Below are 3,131 nucleotides of genomic sequence, written 5' to 3' on the forward strand. Positions count from 1 at the left end.
GACTCGGAGTCATCTGGATCGGTGTAAATGCTTGAATCGGCGTAACTCTTTACGACGGACTCTTTATCACCTCCATAACCGAGAAATATCTCCTTAGTCTTCTAAGGATAATTTTGACCGTTGTCAAGTGATCCACTCCTGGATCAATATCGTACCCCCTTGCCAAACTCATGGAAAGGTACACAATAGGTTTGGTACACAACATAGCATACATTATGGAACCTATGGCTGAGGCATAGGGAATGACTTTCATTCTCTTTCTATTTTTTGTCGTGGTCGTGTTTTGAGTCTTACTCAACTTTACACCTTGCAATACAGGCAAGAACTCCTTCTTTGACTATTCCATTTTGAACTACTTCAAAAATCTTGTCAAGGTATGTACTCATTGAAAAATCTTATCAAGCATCTTGATCTATCTCTATAGATCTTGATGCCCAATATGTAAGCAGCTTCACCGAGGTCTTTCTTTGAAAAACTCCTTTCAAACACTCCTTTATGCTTTCCAGAAAATTCTACATCATTTCCGATCAACAATATGTCATTCACATATACTTATCAGAAAGGTTGTAGTGCTCCCACTCACTTTCTTGTAAATACAGGCTTCACCGCAAGTCTGTATAAAACTATATGCTTTGATCAACTTATCAAAGCGTATATTCCAACTCCGAGATGCTTGCACCAGTCCATAGATAGATCGCTGGAGCTTGCACATTTTGTTAGCACCTTTAGGATTGACAAAACCTTTTGGTTGTATCATATACAACTCTTCTTTAGTAAATCCATTAAGGAATGCAGTTTTGATATCCATTTGTCAGATTTCATAAAATGTGGCAATTTCTAACATGATTCGGACAGACATTAAGCATCGATATGAGTGAGAAAATCTCATCGTAGTCAACATCTTGAATTTGTCAAAAACCCTTTTTGACGAGTTGAGCTTTGTAGATAGTAACACTACTATCAGCGTTCGTCTTCCTCTTGAAGATCCATTTATTCTCAATGGCTTGCCGATCATCGAGCAAGTCCACCAAAGCCCACACTTTGTTCTCATACATGGATTCTATCTCAGATTTCATGGCCTCAAGCCATTTGTCGGAATCTGGGCTCATCATCGCTTCCTCATAGTTTGTAGGTTCATCAAGGTCTAGCAACATGATGTCCAGAACAGGATTACCGTACCACTCTGGTGCGGATCGTACTCTAGTTGACCTACGAGGTTCGGTGGTAACTTGATCTGAAGTTTCATGATCATCATCATTAACTTCCTCACTAATTGGTGTAGGCATCACTGGAACTGATTTCATTGATGAGCTACTTTCCAATTCGAAAGAAGGTACAATTACCTCAACAAGTTCTACTTTCCTCCCACTCACTTCTTTCGAGAGAAACTCCTTCTCTAGAAAGAATCCACTCTTAGCAACAAAGATCTTGCCTTCGAATCTGTGATAGAAGGTTGATAACCCACAAGTGTAGGGGATCGCAATAGCTTTCAAGGGTAGAGTATTGAACCCAAATTTATTGATTCGACACAAGGGGAGCCAAAGAATATTCTCAAGTATTAGCAACTGAGTTGTCAATTCAGCTACACCTGGATAACTTAATATCTGCGGCAAAGTATTTAGTAGCAAAGTAATATGATAGTGGTGGTAACGGTAACAAGAGTAACGGAAGCAAAAGTAATATTTTTGGTATTTTGTAGTGATTGTAACAGTAGTAACGGAAAAGTAAATAAGCGAAAACCAGTATATGGAAAGCTCGTAGGCATTGGATTGGTGATGGATAATTATGCCGGATGCGATTCATCATGTAACAGTCATAACATAGGGTGACACAGAACTAGCTCCAATTCATCAATGTAATGTAGGCATGTATTCCGAATATAGTCATACGTGCGTATGGAAAAGAACTTGCATGACATCTTTTGTCCTACCCTCCCATGGCAGCGGGGTCCTAACGGAAACTAAGGGATATTAAAGCCTCCTTTTAATAGAGAACCGAAACAAAGCATTATCACATAGTGAATACATGAACTCCTCAAACTATGGTCACCACCGGGAGTGGTCCCGATTATTGTCACTTCGGGGTTGCCGGATCATAACACATAGTAGGTGACTATAGACTTGCAAGATAGGATCAAGAACTCACATATATTCATGAAAACATAATAGGTTCAGATCTGAAATCATGGCACTCGAGCCCTAGTGACAAGCATTAAGCATAGCAAAATCATAGCAACATCAATCTCAAAACATAGTGGACACTAGGGATCAAACCCTAACAAAACTAACTCGATTACATGATAAAACTCATCCAACCCATCACCGTCCAGCAAGCCTACGATGGAATTACTCACGCACGACGATGAGCATCATGAAATTGGTGATGGAGGATGGTTGATGATGACGACGGCGACGAATCCCCCTCTCCGGAGCCCCGAACGGACTCCAGATCAGCCCTCCCGGGAGGTTTTAGGGCTTGGCAGCGGCTCCGTATCGTAAAACGCGATGATTTCTTCTCCTTGATTTTTCCTCCCCGAAAGCAAATATATAGAGTCGGAGTTGGCGTCGGAGGAGCTCCAGGGGGCCCACGAGGTAGGGGGGCGCGCCCCCCACCCTCGTGGACAGGGTGTGGGCCCCCTGGTCTTCATCTTTGGTAAGGATTTTTTATTATTTTTAACTAGATGTTCCATGGAGTTTCAGGTCATTCCGAGAACTTTTGTTTTCTGCACATAAAAACAACATCATGGCAATTCTGCTGAAAACAGTGTCAGTCCGGGTTAGTTCCATTCAAATCATGCAAATTAGAGTCCAAAACAAGGGCAAAAGTGTTTGGAAAAGTAGATACGACGGAGACGTATCAAAGGTGTACCCAACAGTTTCTTTTGGGTATCCTATGAAGACGCACTTTCCCGATTTGGGTTTGAGCTTATGAGGTTGAAACATTTTCACATAAGCATCGCAACTCCAAACTTTAAGAAACGATAGCTTAGGTTTCTTGCTAAACCACAGTTCATACGGTGTCGTCTCAATGGATTTTTAGATGGTGCCCTATTTAACATGAATGCAGTTGTCTCTAATGCATAACCACAAAAAGGTAGTGGTAATTTGGTAAGAGACATCATAGATTGCACC

Source organism: Triticum urartu, chromosome 6 (assembly GCF_003073215.2).
Source record: "Triticum urartu cultivar G1812 chromosome 6, Tu2.1, whole genome shotgun sequence".
NCBI classification, from domain to species: domain Eukaryota; kingdom Viridiplantae; phylum Streptophyta; class Magnoliopsida; order Poales; family Poaceae; genus Triticum; species Triticum urartu.